The 24,607-nt window shown below is 43.9% G+C and overlaps 1 long non-coding RNA gene across 1 annotated transcript in view; it reads left to right on the forward strand.

Annotated features, from left to right (window-relative positions):
- LOC110337212 overlaps window positions 1-16,837 on the forward strand; it is a 35,594-nt gene extending 18,757 nt beyond the window's left edge. Inside the window, exon 3 of the long non-coding RNA XR_002381257.1 lies at window positions 16,588-16,837. This is a non-coding gene — a long non-coding RNA (uncharacterized LOC110337212). The remainder of the gene's footprint in view (window positions 1-16,587) is intronic.
- Window positions 16,838-24,607: the final 7,770 nt, after the last annotated feature.

Consider the following 24,607-nt stretch of genomic DNA (forward strand, 5'->3'; position numbering starts at 1 on the left):
TCTCTCTCTCTCTCTCTCTCTCTCTCTCTCTCTCTCTCTCTCTCTTCCCCTTCCCATGCCCTGAATAAACTCTCTTCTATACTAAACCATCCTGTGGCTGATCCCAGGGAAGGGATGCCTCAACATGGGCCCCACAGAGGCACCCACTTCCCCCACACCATACCGTGCCTCCACCAAACATATCTCTTGTCTCTTTCTTTTTATAAAACACAACAGTATACACTTAAATAAAATCTGCCTTTAAAAACAAAAGGAAATAAACAAAGAACTGCAGATAAATGGGTGTCATATAAGCAGCCAAATTTGCCACTGTGACAAAGGGACATCTTCATACCCTGTGATCGCTACCTTACCCTTCAGATTTTCTCTTAAGTACTTGTTATAAGTTTATACCTCAAGACAAATCTTACCAAGAACGACTTTCCCTGGAAAATCTGGCCAATGTGGTTGATGTCAGAGTAACTTGATAATGAGTGTGAAGGATTGTGTCTGTCAGGGTTTGGGGAAGGGACTCTCTCTTCCAAGTGTACGCACAGATTACCAAGTTACACAAGGAAACCTAAAGGACTCAGCATTCACTCTGAAAGAAGGTAAAATTTGATAAATCATGAAATAAGTACATTGTTTTAAGACTTTACCAACATCATGGAGCTATGACCATTTGTCCCTCCCCACCCCCAAAGAAGCAATAATTTAAACCCCGGATTCCCTGGCTCTCTGGGGTTTATCCTGTTTCTGGGGTCTATTCTGTTTTCATTTTGCTTGCTGTGATGAGATACCCTGACAATGAGCAGCTCAGAGAAGAAAGGGGTTCATCAAGCTTACAGGTCCACATCACAGCCTGTCATCTGGAGGAGTCAAGACAGAACTGAAGCAGCATTTTATACCACACACACAATCAAGAGCAGAAAATAGTAAACACATCCTTGCTTGCTCAATTGCTTGTTTGCCTGATAGCCAGCCTCCTTCCTTCTTTCCTTCTTTCCTTCTTTCCTTCTTTCCTTCTTTCCTTCTTTCCTTCTTTCCTTCTTTCCTTCTTTCCTTCCTTCCTTCCTTCCTTCCTTTCTTTTTTGGTACCTATGCTTGACTATCTTAGGGTTTTACTGTTATGAACAGACACCATAATCAAGGCAACTCTTATAAGGACAACATTTAATTGAGGCTGGCTTACTGGTTCAGAGGTTCAGTCCATTATCATCAAGGCAGGAGCATGGTAGCATCCAGGCAGGCATGGTACAGGAGGAGCTGAGAGTTCTACATCTTCATCTGAAGGCTGTGAGGAGAAGACTGGCTCTCTTGTGGTTAGGAGGAGGGTCTCATTGTCCACCCCCATGATGACATACTTCCTTCAACATGGCCACACCTCCTAATAGTGCCACCCCTGGGCCAACCATATTCCAACCACCTCACTGGGCAACTCTCCTTGTTTCAGTTTTATACAGTTCGAGGCACAGCCCTTGAAGTGGCAGGTGGATCTTCCCATATCTATTAGCAATCAAGACAATCCCCACAGACCCACGAGATCTACTGATTTCCTCATTAAGACTCTTCCCAGGTGACTCTCTGTTGTGTCAAGCTGAGAGTTAAAACTCACCTGCAAGGGTCTGGTTTCAGGGAAGGAGTTTAAAGCAAGACAATATCTCCATAGTAAGGTTGGCCAACTATCTTTCCCCTCATCAAAGTCTACAAATAAGAAAGCTTATTGGAGACAGGAATTTGCATTGAGCAGAAAAGTCATTTCTTCAAGGCATGTAAGCCACCCAGCTGAATAAGGAAAGGTCAAGGTCATACAAACCCCATTGCTGCTGTGAGCACGCACACTCACCCACAGTGGTCTCTCTTTCTGTAAAGAAAGTGTCAAGTCCCCCCCCACACACACACACACACACAGCGCACAGAGCCTGTCTGCGAATCTCTAATCCCCTTACCAGACTTCCCAGCTGCCCAAAAGAATCAAAAGCCCCATGCTCGCTCCTTTGTTCCAGGAAAGTTCACAGGTCACAGGACATCAGAAGCTATGATTAAAGTACCAATGTAGCTCACAGAAGAGTTTATTGGGTTTATAGTGGCAGAGGGTTAGAATACATCGTGGCACAGAGAGGCGTGGCATTTGGGTGCCTGGAGCAGGAATCTGAGAGCTCAAGTCTTGAACTACAAGAAACAGAAAGAGTGAAGTACAGGTGAGACAAGACTATAGACACCGGAAACCCGCCCTCAGTGCCTTATTTCTTCCTGTAAACCTCACCTCCCAAAAGTTCCACAACCTCCAAATAGGAACCACACGTGCAAATGTCTGAGTCTATGGAGGCCATTTCATTCAAACTACCACACCTCTCTTCGCTACATCCTTGAAATCCCATCTTTCTTCCCTGAATTCCCTCCCCCTTGCTGCCCAACAATCAAGGACTGACCAGGCTTCTGCTACAACTGTGTGACTCACAGAGACTTAGAGACCTGGAACCACGCTGTAAATGCCGTCTGGATCCTGCCGGACCCTGGAGAACAAACTTCTCAAGCTCTCAGAAAAGGAACAGCTAAAACCATCAAGCCCAGATCACAGGCAAAGATCCAGGACATATCCATATGTCCTGCGGAAAAGGCATACTCATGTGAGGAAGCAGAGACCCATATTCTTACAACTGATCAAAACAATACTGAGCCCCAGGGTAGAAGGGAGGGCCACATCTCCCTTAATCCCTGATTAGAATAACACTCTTGGTACACACCTTTAATCCCAAACAATGAAGGTAGAGTTAGTTTGTAGAAGGAAGCAGCCATGTTTGAAAGTGATGTCTAATTGAGTGGCAGAAAAAGTGATGAATCAGAGAAAGATTTGACAGAATAGGATATGGCCAACTCTCAGGAGAAGAGCCAGGAAAGGGAAACTGCTTAAGAGAACAGTGGAGAGAGAGAGAGAGAGAGAGAGAGACAGAGAGAGAGAGAGAGAGAGAGAGAGAGAGAGAGAGAGGAAGAAATTTTACCTGGACAGTTATAGAAAGACAGGTTGCAGAGAGAGAACAAGCCAGACACAGGTGACGTCAGGATGAGCCAGCGAATAAGAAAGAGCCAGATTAGAACAAATTGCCAGAGTTAGTTTCAGGCTAAACAGAGCATCAGGAGAGGCCAAGAGAGAGAAGCTAGATTGGATCAGTCAGCTTGGAGAGGAGTTCGAGACAGCCAGGCAGCTAGAGATCAGAAAGGAGAAAGGGTGAGCTCATTGAGCAGCAAGTCACAGAGGCTGAAGACCTTTTAGGCCTCGATGAGATTGCGTGGAAGCTTAGAAGCTTCCAGGACCCGGCCTAGGTTGGGAGATGGAGGCAGTAGGCAGGAGAGTAAGAGATACTTTCACTTTTACTTGTTGTTTACTGTCTTTACCATGATGGTTACCTTTGTACAGAAAGTAAAGTGTCATGCCCCTCCTCACCAAAAGGGGGGGAAAAAAAAAGACTAAAGAGAAATCCTGTCATGAAACAAATGAATCTGACCTGAGAAAATAGATCAGTGGCACCATTCTTTTGGGGTTGGATCCTTGGCACTGGACAGGAAGACAGGAGGAAAGAGGGTAGAAGAAAGGAGGAAAAGAGGGAAGGGAATGGGAAAGGGAGAGGAAGGAAAAAGAAGGGGAAAGAGAGGGTATTCAGTATCAGTCATGAGACACACACTTATAATCCCAGTCTTAGGAGGCCCAAGAATCACGAGTTCCAGGCCAGCCTGGGATACATAGTGGTAAGATACTGCCCAACACACATAAACCAATGAAAGGATGATATTGAAAGATAACTTGTCCAGATAGCAGATGATTAAAAAGAGAAAAATAAATATTCCCTAATTTATTATGCACATATGCTAATTTGCTACATGCCATACTGATTAATTAAAGTCTGTGGTAGAAAGGCCACAAAATCAGCATCAGAGAAAAGACTTTCAGATGTCCATTCTAAGGAGGAAAACTCAGAGATTAAGTTCTGATATGCTCATCAGGGGACCCAACCAAGTATGGACATGGTTAGCTGAAAAGAAGTTGCCCCAAACCATAAAGCAGAGAGAGAGAGAGAGAGAGAGAGAGAGAGAGAGAGAGAGAGAGAGAGTAAACAAAGCCTTCCAGATCCCTGGGCCATCTCAAGGTATCTCCCACAGCAGAATAGATAACTCTTTAGTCCTCCCTCCCAGCGGGCTTTGACTTCACTATGTATATATTTCTATTTTCACATATTTTATAACCCTTCTGTTAGATCGTAGGCCCTGCAGCTGCCTCTCCTCCTCTCTCAGGAACCAAGTGCTGCCAGCCTGCAGCTCTCTCATGCAGGAGGGTGCTCTCTCCATGTGCCTCTACAAACAGGGCTATAAAGATTATGCTGTGCTGCAGACCCTCCTCCAGTGCAGCTGCAAGATTAAGTTCGTGGTGTCTAGTGCCTTCGTGCCCTTCGGCATGTAGGTCAGGCTAAGCTAGATCATGTGGGATGAAGCTTGCCCAACCCCATGCAAGCCCGTAAGAATCAGGAATCCCCTTGCTCTCAGGCTTTGAAGGGAAGATTTTTTTTCTTGTTCCCTTTAGAGACCCTGTCATGTTTAACGTGGTAGCTGTGACTCCCAGCAATGTGATACCATAGACTCCATTGTGACATAACAATTCCCCTTATGATGTCACACTGAGAGAGCACAATCATGCACTCTCATTGCAACCTCCCATTGTGATACCAAACTGCTACCTTGATACATCACAATGTTAATTTTAGGGCTCCCACATTTCACCATAACAGTGCCCTATTGCATTATCACAATGCCCACTTGTGACACCACAGTGCCTACTTGTGATGTCACAAGGCCACATCATCAGATTATAATGCTCCCTTGTTACGGTACAATGCCCCATTGAGACTTCAAAGTGTCCTGTTGACAGCACAGCATCCACTGTGATACCACAATGCTCTATTGTGACATCAAAATGCTCCATCGTGACACCACACGTCACCTGTGACTCAACTATGCTCCACTGGCATGACAATGCTCTCCTTGTGGCATCATGATGTTGATTGTACCATTGTGACTTCATAAAGATAAATTATTCCATTGCAATGCTCAATTTGGCTATCACGGTGGCCTATTGTATCATCACAATGGCCTTTGATGACGCCACGGCACACTCACTGTGGCCTCAGGATACTTCGGTGTGACATCACAATGATGCATGTGATTTCAGAATCTGTCGCCGTTGCCTCAAAATTCCCCGCAGTGACATCACAATGGCTCTATTGTGCCTTACCAATTCTGAACATCTCAGCATGCCATTCTGACAGCAGCACAATGCTCATTTGACATCACAAGCTAACACTGTGACATAGTAGCAATAATAATAATAACAATAGTAATATTTTATTATTTCACAATGCCTTGTTGGGACATCACAACGCACCCCTGTAACATCACAGTGCCCATTGGCAATACAGATCATGATACAATTCCCCATTTTGATGTCACTGAGTTTTATAATATCGCAACACTCCACGTTGGCCACACGGTGTCCCCTTGTAACATGTAAATGCACACCATGCCATTACTGTGTGACCTGTGGTATAGCAATGCAGAGAACCTGGAGGCCTGTACCCCCCCCCTTCAGCCCCCATTTCCTGATGAGTCTCCCATTCAGGGCAGTTTCAGGGCAGCCCCTTTCCACCAAACTGTACTTACATTGCAGTACACTCAGCCTCCTTCTTTTGTGAGTTATGTCCATCCTCACTGAGACAAACCCAATCTTCCTCCATCTCTTGAATTCTGCTTGTGAACACCAAAAGTTAAAAACCATTTGTCCTCATGGTTCTAGGCTGTTGCTGTTATTTTCTCTGTGAATTTGGTCCTCCAGTTGTTAGAAATCTTGATTCTTTTTCTCTGTCTTCTTATTCGTGGGCCGTTTATTCTTTTTCACAGGCTGACACATCCAACTGGAATTATTTCCTTTAAGCCAGTGGAACCCCCATTAGTATTTCATATGGAGAGGATGAATATATCAGTGCTAAAGCCTCATTACTTTGTAGTAAGAAATGTCTCTATTTGGTTTCACTTTTGACCATTATTTTGTTAAAAAGCGTTGTCAATTTGTAGATATTTTTAGTTTGGGTTCTATAAATATTCCATTTACTTTCTTGGTTTTTGTACTGTTTAGAAAATTACCTGTCAGTTTTATTCTTGCTCCCTTCAAACTGGTATTTCTTTTCTCTCTCTCTCTCTCTCTCTCTCTCTCTCTCTCTCTCTCTCTCTCTCTCTCTCTCCTTTATCAGTTATATGTAATGTACCTGGGTATGATATTTTTTAATTTATTTGAGTCAGTGTTCATTGGGATTCTCTTTATTTTGGTTTGTTTTTATACATCTATTTTTATGTGTGGGGGTATTTTGCCTGCATATACATCTGTGCACATGGGTGTCCAATGCCTGCAGAGGCCAGAAAAGGGAGCCATATCGCCTGGAACCGGAGTTCCAGACAGTTGTGAGTGACCGGTCCTGTGGATGGTAGAAACCTAATCCGGCTCCTTTGAGAGAACAAGCACCCTTAGCTAAGGAGCCGTCTCTCCATCCCTCATTGAGGAACTTGATCAGTAAAGCAACATCTGCCATTGGATTTGGAGTCCTGGCTCTTACTTTTTTCAAGTGTGATTTCTGGATTTTTCCCGTGCTCTCTGGGTTTCGCTAAGTATCCAGTCTACAGTTGAAAACGTCCCTCTCTCAGGTCTTTCTGTTCACGAGGGAGGCTGCACGTCTTGTTCATTATTCTCTACTCTTCGGACACCTTGATATTTACTCTGAACTGCCCTTCTTTACTAATCCTTTTTATTGTGTCCATTCCAGAGTTAATTCCTTCCTCTGAGTTTCTATTTCAAATACCGTGGGTATTTTATTTTATTTTATTTTATTTTATTTTTAGAACAGTCATTTGATCTTGATACCACTTTTTAAGGTCATAATTTCTCAGTGAAATTTTCCACGTATTTAATGTCCTATTGTCAAATATTATCCAGCTCTCTAACATCTGTGTTTGCCAGCCTTTTGCTTTTAGCTACTTTATCACTAGACATTTGTTCTTGTTCTTTGCTCCTCGTGGTAGCCTTGCTAAGCTACTTGGGTTGTTATAGATAAGACTTTATTATAGCTTGTTTCTCCTAAAAGAGTAGTGGAAAGATGGCTCAGAGGGTAAGAGCTCATACTGTTCTTACATACTGTTCTGGCCTTTAAAAAGACCTGCATTTATACTTCAACAGACACACACATACCTATAACTTAAAAAAAAAAAAAAAAAAAAAAAAAAAACCACTAAAAAAAAAAGTAGTGGCTTTTGCCTGAATAATAGTTAAAAATACCAATAGATCATTTTCTTTCAAGTTAAGTCCAGTAGTAGATTATGATAAGTATGCCTTATATCAGTTTTTAGCCAGATACACATTATTACCAATATGTCATTCGCTTTTCAGCGTCTCAGCTAAATGATCCAACAGTTTATACATTCTGAAGATCAGTAATCATGCTTTAAAACAAATAATCCTCTCTCATCACTCTTGTACTCAGTGAAGAAATGTGCTGTTCTATAATCTATAATCAACCTAGATCCTGTGTGATTGGCAAGTCCAGGGAATGGCCATTCGAAGGTGTGAAGCTTGCCACACCTACCAGAGTCTCTTTCATAGCTCTGTGTACAACAGCTCACTATTTTCCTTTAGTTAGGTGGGTTTTTTTTTTTCTCTTTGATTTTTTTTTTTCCCAGAGGGGTTGGAGACGGCTGGACCTTAAAGCCAGGACTTCACACACATTAAGCTCACACTCTCACTCTACCATTGAGCCTCTACATTTGCTTTCCTAACTACTTAAAAATTAGAAGATACATTTTCAAAAAAAAAAAAAAAGTCTCAGACTGAAGAGAATAAAACTTGTTACAAATAAGAGCACGCACTTACCTGTCTTGTTTCTTTCCCATTCCCTACCCTGTCTGCATTTACAATGAGTGCAACTATGCTAAATCTTACCACGGATGAATGTCAAATTCTGCCGTAGAATTAAGCATAACAGCTTCCCAGGAATAAAGTAAATAGTGCTTGACTTTAATGAGCAACTCATGTAAGGGTAGAGCCTGTGCAGAGTCTTAAAGTTAAGGTTTTAAATTAAAACTAAACATATACCAGTATATAAGCCAGAAAATACAGGCATCTGAAGATGCCCTAAGGCATCATGAGGAGAATGTGCTGCTTTAGTATGTACAGGAAAATTGGAAAAAAGTTCCCTCTTGTTTCCTCACTGAATTCTGTGCAAGAACATGAGAACGCAAGGCCAGGTGTAGAGGAAGGTGGCCATATTGCTCAGGGTTCTCAAAAGGAACCAAGTCAATAGAAAGACCATGTAGGGTTTATTAGATCAGCTTACAAGATGTGGTCCGGGTATTCCAGCCATCTCTGGCTCACACTGGGGAGGTCTAGAATCCAGTTACTGCTCACTCCATGGGTTCAGTGTCTTGGCAGTTTCAATCTAGAAATCTTGAAGCCCTTGGAGGATTCCTGGAGAGCTTGTGGTCTTCATTCTATTTGGAAATCCCAACGAGGTTGGTTCTAATATCGGTGAAGGAGCGCTGCGGTAAATGGGTAGCTAGAGGGACTTGTCAGTAAACGTTAAGGCAAGCAGGCAGAAGCAGAATGTTCTCCCTCTGTGTCCTTTTATCCGGGCTGCCAGGAAAAGGTGCTGTCCACATTTAGGGTGGGACCTTCCTACCTCGAAGAATTGAATCAAAACTATCCTTCACAGGAGTGCCCGGAAAGCTTGTGTTTTCGCCGATTCCAGACAGTCAAGTTGACCACCTAGATCAGCCGTCACGGTGTCACAGTGTCAGTATAGCCATGTGAGAGGTACTCCGCTACTGCCATGGAGTGAGGAGTGATCAAGCAGAGGCACTAGACTCGGAGCTTCAGATTTCCCAGAGATGCCTTGGGGACAATGAGAGACTCTAATTTCTCTCTCTTTCCTTGCGATGATTTTTCTGGAAAGTTTGTGTGTAAATATCACTGTCAGTTTGCTCTCCGGAGGAATTGAAGATGGGTAATACCAGTAACGACAGACTTACAGAAGCAAATACATAAATAATGTTCTCAAAGGGAGGGGCATGGGTGAAAGACTTTACTCAGCAGCAAAAACACGTGTTGCTCTTGCAGAGGAGACCAGTTTGGTTTCCAGCACTCACATTGGGTTGGGGCAGATGTCCCAGCCTCCTGTAAATCCAGTTCCATGAGATCTGACACTTTTCTCCTGGCGTCTGTAGGTACTCACTCAGACATGCATACACCCATACACACACGTATACATGTGTGTATATACATATACATATACTTACATATACACAGATTTTAAAAATAAACCTTTTTAAAAGCAAAATGCTGTACTGGGGTTCTTTCTGTGACATAGAGAGAAGTCTAAGTTTAATCCCTAAAACTAAAAAAAAAAATGATCTTTAAAAGATAACCAATTGCATAAAACTAAAGCCCTTTTAACTGACGGGCCTTATTTGAGTTAGCCCTGGTAAACTTCAAGTTACCTAGCTATTGGTTAATTTTTGAAAGAAAATGAGAGAAAACAATACCTTTTTTTTTTTTTTTTACTTTATCAAAAATTTTGCATTTCGGGTGAGTAAGCAAATCTTTCATATCTTGAGCATGGAAGGCATCACTCCATGGACAGGGTAGGTTAAGACTGTGCTCACCACATGCTGAGAAACATAAAGATAAAAATCTGTCAGGACTCTTCCCTAAGAACTTCTTCGCGTGAAACAGAAGTCTGGTTTAGCACTTGTCATTCAAAACTTCCAAATCTTGGCCTGTCACCCACTTAGACATGTAAATAAATGTTGATCATATGCACAGCTGAACACTGGGGAAGTGAGCATTCGGTTAAATGCGTTGAGTGAAGAACACGCTGAATGTTTTAATGGTGTCGGTCTGGTTACTGGTTAACCTCATTCTACCTACAGCCTCGAAGCATAATGAGAAGAAGGACCAGGAAGCATCGTAGTCAGGAGCACACAGAACCTGCAGAATATATGTCAAATCAACAGAAGCGGGGTTTCATTGTCTACTCATTATCCCATGAACCCAGGGGAGTGGAGGATGGGGGAAGGATTGTGGGAGTGGGGACCCAGACATTGGGCAGTATGCAAAGTGAGTAAGTAAACAATATTTTAAAAAATGAATAGAATAAAATATATCTTTGTTTATTTTGTGTTTTGCCTAAGTGTATGAATTTTCACTGTGTGTACCCTCTGAAGTCAGATCAGAGTGTCTGATCCTCTGGAACTGGAGTTACGGATTTTTGCAGGCCATGTGGTCCTACTGGTCTCTTCTGCAAGAGCAACAAATGTTTTTGCTGCTGGGATCCAAGCCCAGGTCCTCTACAAGAGCGGAATGTGCCTTAATCACTGAGCCACCTCACCAGCCCCTCATTATCCCACATTAGCTTCAACATTTCCCTGTACGGCCATCTTCACGTCTGTCTTTTCAACAATGATATTGGGACGTTGGGCCTCCTTTGACCAGTGTATGCCTACGAGTGAGTTGGCAGTATTCTCTCTGCCTGGGCTCTGCTCAAGTCTAGGCTAGATAATAATGCAACGGCTGGGAAGTAAGAAAGGACCTAGACTCGCCACTGAGAATCGAGGTAGAAATAGCCAGCCACATGCCTCCTAAGGGGTAAAATGTGTGAAGATTCGTGAAATATGTTAGATTTCCAAAGGATTGTGGGAGAGAAAAAAAAAACATGAGGGTGTAACCATGAAGCTATGTATAGAACTATGTTGTGAGATATATATATATATATATATATATATATATGAGAGAGAGAGAGAGAGAGAGAGAGAGAGAGAGAGAGAGAGAGAAGGGATATGTTTGGTGGAGGCTCAGTATGGTGTGGGGGGAGGGCCTCTGCGGGCCCATGCTGAGACATCTCTTCCCCCCCTGAGGGACCAGCCACATGATGATGGTATAGTATAAAATAGAGTTTATTTAGGGTGTAGGGAGGGGAGCTAAGAGAGTAGAGACAGAGAAAGGGAGAGAGAGAGAGAGAGAGAGAGAGAGAGAGAGAGACTATGAGCAAGTGGAGAGGGGGGAGGGGAGTGGGGAGAGAGGGGGAAGAGGGTAAGGAGTAAGGAGAAGAGGAGAAGAGAGCAAGAGCAAGAGAGAGAGGAGGGGGCAAGCAGCCCCTTTTATAGAGAAGTGAGTCAGGCCCACCTGACTGTTGCCAGGTAACCGTAGGGCGGAGCCTAGACAAAATGCCAACAACATAATATTTGAGGGAGAATAGGAAGCCAATGGGTTCTCTTCACTGAAGAGACTTGAAGAGAGGATGGAGACGGATAAAAAGGCATCCAGGGTACCTAGGGGAAAAAACTGAGATACAAAATGAGCATTTTCAGAACTTGCTATGTGAAATGGTTCGCGAGGAGAACGTGTGAGTGGAAAATGTGGTCCCTCAGAGCAATGTGTGGGTACCGATGCTGCACAGATGCACACTTGTGGCCTAATCATCTTCCCCTTGCCTTAAGCATGATGGGATGTTGGACCCTGAGGCAGAGCTTGCATCCTTCAGGTTACAAATCACTCTGTATTTGACCACCAGCATCACCACCACCGCTGGCCGCCGCAGCCACAGCCACAGCCACAGCCGCTGCCACTGCCACCACAACCACCACCACCTTAGCCACCAACAGTTGCATCCCCATACACTCAGACCCATTCCACAGTATGGAGCGCCAGACAACAGTAAAGCAAAAAGAAAAGCAATTAGAGCTACACGAGATAATTTTCTCTAGTCTGGCTGGTGAATCGCTTGGGGGTTCATCCTTGTTTTTAACAATTTTTTTTTCAACCTGGCTTATAATTATGCAACTACGGTACCCACTAGAATCAATTGGTCCTCCAAACCCAAACACGTTTATCTTTATCTAAATGTAATTTATCTGAAATGTCATGTTGGTGTGAGCATTATACAGCACTTGCATAGGCTTCTATTTTCTTCTTAAATAATGAAACACCCTAATGGAAAATATTCCCTCCAAATAAATTTTAATGAGCACTTATTTGCCCAAATTGTCCTTTCTGTGAATGGCAGAAAATTTAATATGAGCTTGAAATTATCAGGAGCATTTTTTTTTTTTTTACAATGGGCTTTGGGAAGAAATCATGCAAAGATGAATTCTTATCCTACCCCCTTCTGAGCTGCAAAGGCTGCAGTAACAACTTCTTCCCAGATGCAAAGCAAGTGCCAGGGTCTTATCTTACATTTATACAGCAAAATGTCACCTTAAGAATCAAGGTGTAAGACATTAGGAGAACTTAAAGTGAACAAGGAGGAAGCCAGATGGCTACAAAGGGCATACATCCCAGGAATGTGTCTGCTAGATTTATTTATTTATTTTTAAATTCCATGCATTGAATCTTTGTCTTTTCTGAGAAAAAAAAAGCAAATAGGACATGTTACTCTGCATCCTGGACAGAGTAGAGAATTCGAGGGCTTTGCTGGATACAGGACTTAAAGCAGGGACAGATGAAGCCAGCTTGACTAAGTACCTTCCAGAGGAAGGTTCAAATCCTAGTAAAAATTCTGAGTTAGTAGCGTAGGAAGGCAGGAGTGAGAGCAACCCCCTCAGACTGTAGAACCCCACAGTCTTCATTGCCCCTGTGGATTTTCTCTGCATCCGAAGTGCTGCCAAAGAGGGTCCTTGCCATTTCTTCTCTCTCTCTCTCTCTCTCTCTCTCTCTCTCTCTCTCTCTCTCTCTCTCTATCTCTCTCTCCACCAAAAGGAATCATTTAGTTCAGTTCAAGGAATACACACGCACATCTCCCAGAAGCTTGGCAGTATAAAATCAACCACCAAAGATATGTTTCCATCCACTGAAGAGCTGTTCTCTGGCATGGGGTGGGTGGGGTACAGTGATCAGTAAAATCACCAGTGAGTGCCAGGCAGATGGACTCATCTCTCTTAAACCGACTTCAGCTGGGTGAGCAGGTTGGGGGGGCGGGTAAAAGCCTCTCTCTTGCTCTTCTGGAAGGCTTCTGAATGCAGCCAAGGAGCACAGGCTCTACCCTCTAATGGCTACCCCTCTCCCTAGCACAACACTGCCACTGCCACTGTCACGTTGCCAATGAGCATCCTAAAAACTCACCTCCTATCTTGACACAAACAAACAAACAAACAAACAAACAAAAAACTGATGGAAAGGGGGAAGGGAAGAAAGGGGAAAGTAGGGAGTTGGGGGGGGGAGGGTCTGCTTGAGATACAATTTTTCTGAAGATTTCCTTGGGTCACAGTCATGGATTTTTGAGTTAAAGCAAAACAGTGTGATTGTTTCAACTACTGTGTAGTCTAGTGAAGGGTAGATATATGAACCCATGGAATAAAACCCTAGTCTAATTTTTTGGTAAATCTCCACTTCCTATTTAAAAACAAACAAAAAAAACAAAACAAAAAAACAAAAACAAAGAAACAAAACAACCAACCCATCTTATAAGGCAGGTGGGAAGGTGCCCAGAAATAGCAGGGCATCACGGAGCATCTCCCTGGTCTCTACCAGCTCCATAGCCATCAGTCTATAGTCTTCTCCTAGTTCACAAATGCCTCTGAAATCCCCTGTCTCTTCTGGCAGTTCTGCCCAGAATGAGCTCTCCATCCACAGACATGATTGTAGGTAGGATTCTCAGTATGGGTCGTGATAAGCCACCACGTGTATGGTTCCTGAGGTTACCCCAAAGGAAGAAGCTAATGTATCTCTTACTTTAACTCACACTCCAGGACTTTATGTTTCCCCCCTCATACTAGAACAGCACACTACTTATGTGAACATACTTCACACGTATCTCAGGTACATAATTACCTGGGATATGTGTGACTTTAATGTTTGTCCTCTTAATTAGAGACTGCAACCTTTTCTCCTCATGCATCTTGTCTTGGCCGTGCAAATCCCTAGCTCCTTTCACAACTGGTCCAAGAAGGAAATAACAAATTTGAAGAAAAGGTTTACACATTTCATGTAAGGGGATGCTACTGTGAAGAGGAGTGAGCTAAGATGGGGGAGGAGACAGAGACAGACAGGCAGACACAGACAGGCAGGCAGGCAGAAAGACAGAGAGACAGAGAGACAGAGAGAGAAAGTTGCATGTGCTTATGTCATGGAGAAGGTCTATTTCCCAGGGTAAGTTTACCAAACTTCTCCATCACCCATAAGTAGCTGCTTCCTGGGGAGCATTTGCCAATATTCCTTGGGTATCTGAGTTTGTATGTCAAGGGAACGAGAGGTCAGATGAAACACAGAAGATGCCTAGGGGAAATCCCTCTCCAGGACTCTATCATCTGAGATGGGGGCATCCACTAATGGAAATGGCTGTGGTCAAGACTCGGGGTCTACCTGCTGTGGAGTACAGTACCAAAGAATTAGGCAGTCTCTCCTCGCAAGGAAAGAGAAGCGTTTCTGGGAGCCTAATATGCATATAGACTTTACCCTGGCTGTGACTTGAGTATGAAATATCGCTCACAGTTTTGGGTGTCTGAACACTTGGTCCCCGGATTGTGGCGTTGCTTTGGAAGAGTGTAGAGTGGTTGGTGATCATGTGGACCCCTGCTGTAAGACGTGGGTCACTGAGGGAGGATCTTGAAACTTCACGGCTTGGCTCCACTTCCTGCTCACTCTCTGCTTCTTAAGTATAGATGAACATGACCAACCAGCCTTCTGCTCCTTCCTGATGCTAATCTTTTCCCAACGTGATGGATTGTATCCCCTAGAACTGTAAGCTGAAATATATCCACTTTTTCTCCCTTAAGCTATTTTGGGCAGGGTATTTTATCATGGCAAGAGAAAGGTCACTAAGACAACCCCCCAAGTTACAGAACACCCCCAAATCACTTCTTTGCAGCATTATGATAAGACTGCTGTCCAAGAAGAAGTAGTGTGGTGTTGTACTTGAATTAATGCACTAGAAAGTTAGATCTATCTAGCTTCCAATTGTGGCTCTGGTAGTCACAGTTAAGATAATGGAGTCTTACTTATTACTTTGAAAACCAGTATGCGACACAGACCTCATTTGTCTATTATCCTTAAACTTGAAGAAGATCAGGCAGATTAGCTCTCTAGCATATATTACATCATAAATAAATGATAGGAAACATTATCGTTAATATTACTACAATTTTTATTCCTCTCCGAGAAGAGGGCGACAATATCACTTACGGAAGTGCTGTCACAAGCCAGACACTTTCTCAGACAAGCTCCATCACAAGCTACACAAACGCCCTGCCACCACACACACACACACAGTCACACACACACACAGTCACACACACACACAGTCACACACACACACAGTCACACAGAGTGAGGTAGATGCTGTCATTTCTATCCTGCAGAGAAGAGATCCAGCCTGGACGGTGGTCCAGAGTCACGTGGTATGTAAATGGTGAGATGCTGGATGGTGGCAGAGTTAGCAATTTTTTTTTATTCTGGGAAAGAACAGTCAGATCCTCCACGGGAACCCTGGGAAGAGGATTCAGACTTGAGCGTGAAGTTTCTGAGAGAAAAGGAAATTGGCAAAGCCCACTGCCAGCAACGAGAAGGGGATCAACAGGAGAACAGTTCGAAGGGAAAGTAATTCTTTCTGCCTTCTTTGAAACAGCTGATTTCCCTAGACAAATGGAGAGCCAAATTCTTATAATTACCTATGCACACATTCCTGTCATCTTCTATATTTGCGGAAAGGACATTTTCATTTTTAAGTTAAGGTAGAAAACAGAGATGCCATTTTTCATATCTTCAAAGGCTGCAAACCTTCTCCCCCCACATCCCCTCCTCTCTATTCTACTCATCAGCACAACATGGCATCAGGACTGTCTGCAGTAAGTGAACAAATGTATCTAGGAAAAAAAAGCAATGAGAGAAATGTATTCTGTGTCTCATTAGTGTGAAAATAAAATGAACTGCTCTCTCATTCTTAGAAGGTGGGAACTCGGGGCCTCTCCCTCAATTATACATACACAAAGTGTTCTAGCTACTTGTGTGGTGAGCAAGAGTGGCAAGTCATAGAACAAATGTGGTCCCGTACTGTGGCCTGCCCACTCATTTTCCTAGACAGCTAACTGCTTCCCCATGGTGCACATGGGCTTTGTTTCCTCTATTGAGGGAAATCTAAGGATAGCATGTTCTTTGCTTAGACTCATTTGCTACGATGGAGGGGTGTGTGTTGTGAAGTGAGAGAGTCTAGACATGGACTGTCTAGATGACAGCTACTACCACAGTATCCAACCTTTTGACACTGTAACATGATGGCATTATCTATAGATTTGGGGGGAGGGGGGACCGCATCCATAGCTATGCTGGGACACTCGAGCCTCGTGGGCTGGCAAGTACACACATCGTGTCGATTCCAAGTACCCTTGTCTATTATCCCTTAAGTCCTGGGCTGAGGTCACACTGACATCTGTTGGCCAAAAAGGACTTTTTCTAGATTTGTAAAAATTAACCTATTAAAATAGTTCTAGGGGTCCTCAAAGCAGCCAGTTAATTCATCCTGCTGTCTCCAGTTTCCATCTTTGCTAGGCCTGCCTGCGTTACAGTCCTATTTAGCCCAAGAGACAGTGTGAGCAACATTTCTCCATGGACAGTAGAGGCCCGGCCAGCTTTGATCATCATATGGGGACAGTGATCAAGGATTTGGATCATGAAGAGCACCTGGTACCCGGGAGAATGACTAGAAACTAAGGCCACAAACGGGAAACAGTTGAGAAAGGGGTAAAATGTAAGTTTATTCAATAAACTATACAGGATTGTGCTTGTTTTTTGTTGAAAGGATGCAAGTGTGAGTGGTGTCTATATTTTTAGAAAACGCACTGTGGGCTGGGGAGACAGCTCAGTGGGTAATATGCTTGTCACATTAACCAGAGAACGTGAGTTTGAATCCTTACAACCCACATAGAGCTGAGGATCCATTATCCCAATATCCCTATAGCAAGATAGATAAAAGAATTCCCAGAAGCCTTCAGGCCTGCTAACCGGAAATACACAACACTGAACAAGAGAGACTGTCACAAACAAGGTGGACCATGAAGATTGATCCCCTGAGCTTGCTCTCGGCCTCCATATCCACATGGTGGCAGATGCATACATGTACTGATACATGCAAGCTTGCACATGCATCATACGCACGTGCCCCTGGAAGGAAACAGCTACATTGGACTTGTTATCTCTAAAATCTATAATTGCCAGTGATAATTTATTGATGTTCGTGCTGCCGACCTATTGTACTCCCTAAATTATCTCTATTAACCATATACCCCTATCATAAGAAGAAAGATGGTGCTTCTAAAAGTTTACAAATGATCCACACTGCCCTGAGAACTAGGAGCGGGGCACCATTCATAGAGCCAAGTGAATCCAATAAAAACAAAATGGAGTCGCTCTCTAGCTTCCCCTGTGCCCCACAGATGGCGTCCTGGGTAACCAAGAGAATGAAGCATTAAAATGTGCACACCATCAAGTGATTGGTCCTTAGACTGCAAAACGTGTAGATAAGCAACTGCCTCTGTAGAGATCGGAATGGTGTTGTTCTGAACCGGAAGAAGTGAGGACAGCTTCCTCCTACCCCTGTCTCGGAGCAGAGCAACTTCCTCTTGACTTTCCCCGAGAATCAGGGAGTAGCAGGTAACACTCCAAGGGAGGGAGGAGAGGAAGGAGGGAGTGAGGACATTGGCCTGACGCAATGGTTCTGATAACAAAGTAACCAGGAGTCAGAGGAAACAAAGTTTCACACCCAGTTTGCACCATCCAGCCTGCAAACCTCCGACAACTTACGCTTATCAACCTGGGCGCTCTTCATTCCTGTATGGGTCCCCTCTCTTATCTCTAAAGTAACCAAGCTTGAAGGTGAGGGAGGGTGGGGGAAGGGACTAGGCTAATCATAAAACAAACTAGGAAAAAAAATGGCAACTGTGAATCAGAAACACAAACACAGCATCTCGGCTCAGTAAACTTGCAATGCAAGTGAAGTGTGTTTGCCTTTGCTTTGGCATCAGCTGAAAGGAAACTCAAACGCGGTCACCCAATCTGTACTTCAGATAAGCTGCAGCGAGCAGTGTAAGAGAAAAGCTGGGTACTTCCAACACAAAGCCGAACTGTTATAATCTCAGAGGTCTGTGGAAAACTTTCATAATCTCAGAGGTCTGTGGTCCAGCAGCAGCTGCCAGGCACACACAGCTGTGGAAGCACGGTTGATCCACAGTAAGAAGGGCTGTGGTGGGTTGCTCTGTTTTTTTTTTTTAAATATATAACTTATTTATTAATATATAATATATATTTAATATATAACTTATATAACTTTAATATATATAACTTATATAACTTTAATATAATATATATAAATTTAATATATAACTTATTTATTTAATTCTTGTTTTATGTGCATTGGTGTGAGGTTCTCAGATCCCCTGGAAATGGAGTTACAGTTTTGAGCTGCCACATGGGTGATGGGAATTGAGTGGGGGGGGGGGTCCTCTGGAAGAGCAGTCAGTGCTCTTATGAAACAGGGTTTAAGTTAGATGGTTTTTTATTATTATTAAATTATTTTATTTATTTATATTTCAAATGTTGCCCCCTTCCTGGTCCCCCTCCATGAGGTTTTCACCCCATCACTCCTCCCAGGAAGAGAATCTTTTGGGGGAGGGGGTTTCGAGACAGGGTTTCTCTGTATAGCCTTGGATGTCCTGGAACTCACTTTGTAGACCAGGCTGGCCTTGAACTCAGAATCTTAATGAGGAATCATTTCAATCAAATTGGCTTATGGGCATGTCTAGGGGAGTTGCCTTGATTCTTTGATGCAGGCAGATTTAGCCCACTATGGGTGACACTGGTCCCTAAGCTTGGTCCTGAACTATGTAGGGGTGTAGCAGCTAGCAAGCACAAGCAAAGATGTGTGTAGTATTCTGTTTTGCTCCTGACTTTGTATATAATAGTAGTAGCTGCTTACATTCCTATTCCTCCAACTTCCCTAAAATAATGGACTGTAACTCGATACTGAAAGCCAAATAACCCCTTCCCTGTGTTCTGTGTTTTAGGCAGAGCAACAGAAATGAAACTAGAACAGGCTGATATAACAATGACTCACTGAGCTGCTTACGCCTCAGAAATCCACTGTCTCCCGGCTCTGGGCATGGGAGAGCTAAGCTTTCTGGCTTGACCCACAGTTGTATTCATTTTGAGGACTGTGGAATGAATGATCCCGCCCACTCCTCTATTTGGATAATGTAGGCGGAATGTTTTTGTGCACTGTGTAAAGGTTATCCTTGTGTTACTGAAATGCTGATTCCTCAGCCAGGTCTTGTATCTTGTTTCAGTGAGGAAAAGGCATTGTAGTGCTCATATCAAGAAACTCCTGTCTCAAGTTTGTGTAAACAATCTTAACATTTGTTCTCTGCCTTGTCAATAAATGTTGATCACCCAATGGATGGACAAAAGAGAGAATTAGGGCAGGGCTTTCACCAGCTAGGGGAAGGGGGAGGGAGAGAGAGAGAGAGAGAGAGAGAGAGAGAGAGAGAGAGAGAGAGAGAGAGAGAGATTCAGATCATCACAAGGAGAAGGTTCAAGATAACATGAATAAAAAACACCTGAAGCCGAAAAAGCCAGATCAATAGTAACATGCACAAATCATGGGATGGAGCTGGGAGGTAGCCAGATTAGCATAGGGGTTACTATAGATCTCTTACCTGTCCAGAATTGAGGTGCAGCCTTGGTTTCTCCATGTGGTTATTGGGAGTAGCGAAGGTAGAGAAGTGCAGCCACTGGATTAATTCTCTGCTTACGCTTACATTAAAGATAACTCATTTTACAGGATAGTATATTCCAGTCTCAACAGAATGCTTGCTCATGGACCCATCTCTAGATCCAGACACCCCTCTTCCTAAGGACACCTGCCCCACAGGACTTCAGACTCACACCGCCCCTTCACGAACTAATCCTAACTGACAACACCTGAAGCAACCCTGTTCCTATATCATCTTTCATCCGGAGAACTAAGGCCTAGGACAATAACATAGACATATTAAAGGCACACAATCCACCTCGTACTGTGCTAAAAATAAAAAAAAATACAGAATAACAAAGATTGCGTGTGAAATATTTCAATTGTAATTTTACATACACTGAGCTACTAATATTTTGGATATATCAAAGCGAAATACACAATATCAGAATTAATTGCATCTGTCACTTTTTAGTTTTTTTTTTTTAAGATTTATTTATTTATTATATGTAAGTACACTGTAGTTGTCTTCAGACACTCCAGAAGAGGGAGTCAGATCTCATTACGAGATGGTTGTGAGCCACCATGTGGTTGCTGGGATTTGAACTCAGGACCTTCGGAAGAGCAGTCAGGTGCTCTTACCTGCTGAGCTATCTCACCAGCCCTTTAGGTTTTTTTTAATGCAACTTTCTAGGGTATTTTAAATTTCTATTACATTATTCATTTATATTTATGTGTAGCTGTGGGGGGGTGGGTCTTGGGGATTTAACTTGGGGTCATCAGTCTCAACAGCAAGTATCTTTACCCACTGGGCCATCCTTCCATGCTTTGAAGAGTCGTGTGCATAGCATATGACTATTGGACAGGGCTGAACTAGAAGAAATGCTTTCTTTCTGGGGACAGACACCATTGTCACATTCTCTCAGCCTCTGCATGCCATGGGGAGAGTAGACTAGGAAGTGGGGTTAGGGGTAAAGATGGGTGTTGTACTACACCACCCCGTACTCCTCAGGCAGAGATGGCTGGAACTAGGTTTGCTTTATTCCTTCCCCTGCTCCTTCTTGTGTTTCTAATGTATTCTTTTCTTCATTCTTCTCCCTTTCACATTGTCTTTTTCCCTTTTGATAAGATTATATCGGCGGAGACAACCTGCCATTCGGAGCTCCTGCGGCAGCGAGTCCCCGGGATAATTAGCTGCCTTGCACCTCAGTCCTCATTAGAAGCTGATTGACTGGGAAAGCTTTACTCCGAGTAAAATCATCACCTGCCAGTGTGAGGTTACTTCAGAGAAAGGCTGGGCCTGCCCAGAATATGTCTAGTGTCCTTTAAGCAACCATGTACTGGCTCTCTGCTTTCCTAAACTCATCTATCCCCTTGATCCTGTCAATCAGAGCGAAGCGCACGCTCCCCTTCCGCACTCGACTCTCGGGACCACTCTCGGAGGGGGGGAAATATAATACAATATAATACGCCATGGGACTGGAGGTGGAAAGCAGCCATGCTTACATCAGTGTCCTAAGGAGATGGCCAATTGCCCTTGCTGCCAGAGCCTCGGCCCTGCCCTCGGTATCGATTTTAAATTCTTCCTTTGATCTCAGAAGCTACCCAATAGCCTTGAAATAACTTCTTTTTTGGCACCTCTGCTGCCCCCATCATTCTTTGCTTTTGCTCACAGGGCTCTTACTATAATTATTCTGATTTTTCAGAGCAGTGAAAAGGACCTTTGTCCCCACCCCCACCCCGCGCGCTTGCAAATCCCAGTGTCCATGTGAATAGGATAAGGAGATAAAGCAGTTGGAGCCCAGCCATAGCTTTGTCTCTTGGAAAACCACAACCTGCCTGGTGGAGACCTCAGAGCTGTGTCTCACAGAGCCTCTGGGGTCCTCAGTTCCATGCCGCGCAGGATGGAGCTCTGGGGAGTAAGAGGTAAATAGGATGGGGAAGCCTGGGTTCTACCCTCAGATTTCCACCTCTGGAACAGTACTATAGAGAGTTCTTCACCCTCAATCTGTCCCTCATGATATCAAGTTTGATCCTGTGCCTGGAGCTACAGAGCCCGGGTCATCTATAAGGCGCTCCTTAAATTTTGTCCCCAAAGAAGCATCTATTTCCATCTGACTTGTATATGCAACTTCAATTACCTTTATCACCTAGGTCGAATACTGAAGGTTTTGCCTGAGTTTCCTGATCGATTCAGATGAAAAGAATGGCTTGCTGTCTTCCCAATGGACACATAGCTGCGCCCTTATTTGGATGGTTACAGACTTGCTTCTCATTGGTTCTAGTGGTCAATTACTCAGTTCAGCTTCTCCGGCGTTTTTATAATACAACATAGATGGGGGTCTCCATGAGACTTCATCTAAGGTTTTCCCATCTGTTGCGTGAGCTATCAAGGAGCATGTTGTTACATGTTACAGAGGTAAACTGAGTATCTGTCAGTCAGCGCTAGCTGAACTAATGGGTGGCTGCCAGCAGGAAGAGGACTCGGAATGAGCCCGGCACCTCTAATGTGTGCAGGTGAATGACTTAAGTGTACAACAGTGCCTACTGCACACACTGGGTTTCAGGTACCAGTTTCAGGGCAAGGTGGTTTTATGGTTTATTTCATTTTTTTTTAATTCATGTGTATGTGTATTCATATATGCAAGCACATATCAGCATGTGTGTGTATGTGTGTTTATGTGTGTAAAGCAAAGGATAATTTCAGTTGTCATCCTCAGAAACACTGCCCACCCCCACCCATTATCAACAAGATCTCATTATCAACAAGGTCAACCACATTAGGCTAGATTGGTCACCGAGCCCCATGGACCCTCCTGTCTCCACCTCCCCAGTGCTGGGATTCCAACAATATGCTTCCCAGGGTGGCATGTCCCATGGGCTCTGTTGACTGATCTCCGCTTACATTCTTACAAGGCAAGCACTGTCCCGGCTGAGCTATCTCTCTAGTGCTGTGTTTGGGGCTTTTGGTGACTGCTTGGCTTTTTGTTTTTGTTTTGTGGTTGTTGTTTTGTTTTGTTTTATCACAGAAGGTGAATGGAGTTTATTATAGAGTAATAGGAGATTAGCGTGGACTGTGGCAAAGGGACTGTGATAGAGAAAAGCACGGCATGACAGTCGGCAATGGCCAGGGACACAGACACGGGACACAGACACGGTCATCATCACTTACCTGTCTTGGCAGGGCAAATACTGCCTGAAATGCACCCCCCCCCCCAAATATCATCACAACTCTACAAAAGAGAATACTGACTACCAAATAATAACAGAGCCATCTGGCTACAACCACCCAACTAAGAAATGGCAAGCCAATGCTTCAAAGCCCATGTTTGTCTAACCCTGAGCCTTGGTTAATTTCTGTGAGGTCATCTGTTCTCACTCACACTACTCTTTCTGTCTCTACTTACCCTCCCTTCTTCTCCAAAACTATGTAAAATAAGAATTTAAGAAAAAAAAAAAAAAGGCTTCGAGGGTGAAACTAACCAACAGGGAGGCAGGCTCCCCCCCCCCCTCCTCCTCAGCCCCAGCTGCAGAGCATCAGTCAGAAGGGTCTGGTAGGCAGCCATTGTCCTCTCTCTTCACACACACACACACACACACACACACACACACACACACACACACACAGGGCACTCTTTATTTAGGTCCTGCCATGCAAGTTTCCTTATTCCAGGGCCTGTCCCCTTCAGGCATTCTGCAAGATCCTTCCCAAAAGGCAGCATGTGAGCATACTTTGCCTCTAGTCTCCATCTGCTGGCCTCTCCCCTAGAGCTTAGCCCACACTAAAGCTGGAAGGACCTGCTGATACAATAAATATTTGAGCAGCAATACGGCTTTGTCAATGGCCCTCTGACTTTCTATCGGGGTAAACCATTTCCACGGGAGCGGGCTTGTAATAAAACACCTGAAATGACTTAAAATGTGAGATATTAGATTTTGTTGTTATTTCATAATAATCCACAGATGGATTTACCCCCATCATGATACACGGCAAGTCTCACGACAGCCATGAATGATTTTTTTCAAATTAATCTCCAAAGCCAGGCGCTCCTGCCTCTGCCCGCTGACCCAGCATCTTTCTCTCTGAGTCCCATGTCTGGTAGAGGATGTGAGATGGCAATCACTGCCCACAGAAACCACTCCGTGCTCTAATGCATCCTCTGCATCATTTTTTAAAGACTTATTTTACATTTAATTATGTGTATTTGTGTGTGGGTGTGTGTATACAACATGTACCCACACCCAGAGGCCAGAGGCATCGGGATCCCATAGGAATCCAAGTTGCTGGTAGTTGTCAGCACCTTGACCTGGGTACTGGGTAACTGACCTTGTATGCTCTGCAAGAGCAGTAGTTCTTTCTCTTAACTACCGAGTCACCTCTCCAGCACTCCCACCCCCATTCCCTGGACCATTCTTGGTTACAGGAGGGGGCGCGGCACATTCCGGTTAGCTGAAGCTTATGGCATTCAGCACCGCTGCTCTTCCCGGGAATAGGTTTGGGCACTTTCATTGACGTCTAATGTATATGTCTTATGTGACAAGCCCTTCACCCACATTTTCTCATTTTTATGTCACAGTGACCCTAGGGACTCATTTCACAGATAACAAATCTGAGTTTGAATAAAAAAGACAAAGTTGCCAAAAGAAAAGTCGGGGTTTGCACCCAGGAGCTCTGGCTTCAGAAAGCACCCTTGCCCCTACCTGTTATGTTTCCTTGTATCTTGGAACCTCGGAACCTCAGTTAATCAGCACAGGGGATGTGGATCCTAAGAAGGGGAAGGGCAGCTTCCCACAGCCCGAAAGACCTGGCT

This window comes from Mus pahari, chromosome 20 (genome assembly GCF_900095145.1).
Source record: "Mus pahari chromosome 20, PAHARI_EIJ_v1.1, whole genome shotgun sequence".
Taxonomy (NCBI): domain Eukaryota; kingdom Metazoa; phylum Chordata; class Mammalia; order Rodentia; family Muridae; genus Mus; species Mus pahari.